General features: G+C 69.4%; 1 protein-coding gene across 1 annotated transcript in view; it reads right to left on the bottom strand.

Annotated features, from left to right (window-relative positions):
• Window positions 1-258, bottom strand: part of STAR (steroidogenic acute regulatory protein) — an 18,649-nt gene that overhangs the window by 2,717 nt on the left and 15,674 nt on the right. The window lies entirely within an intron of this gene.

Here is a 258-nt window from a genome sequence, read left to right as displayed (position 1 = left end):
AGGAGCCGTGGGCTGCGGACGGATGTCTCTGTGGCAAGCACTCCTCTGCCCCGGCCCTCCGGGCGCTCGGCCTTAAATACGCCCGCTGAAGGATGCTGGCTTGTCAGCAGGGAGATAAGAGCCATCACTTACGGCAGGGCCCTGGGGGCCAAGGCCAGACCCGGCTCCTCGCGCATCTGCTGGGGGCCGCGGGTCACCGCCAGCGCGTCCGGCGCGCAGATGCGCGCACATGGGCGGGCACATGCTCGTACACCGTGC

The sequence above is a fragment of the Pygoscelis adeliae genome, unplaced genomic scaffold (genome assembly GCF_000699105.1).
Source record: "Pygoscelis adeliae isolate BGI_AS28 unplaced genomic scaffold, ASM69910v1 Scaffold52, whole genome shotgun sequence".
Classification (NCBI taxonomy): domain Eukaryota; kingdom Metazoa; phylum Chordata; class Aves; order Sphenisciformes; family Spheniscidae; genus Pygoscelis; species Pygoscelis adeliae.
The sequence above is the reverse complement of the archived record's forward strand: the minus strand, read 5'-3'. Positions and strand labels throughout refer to the sequence as shown.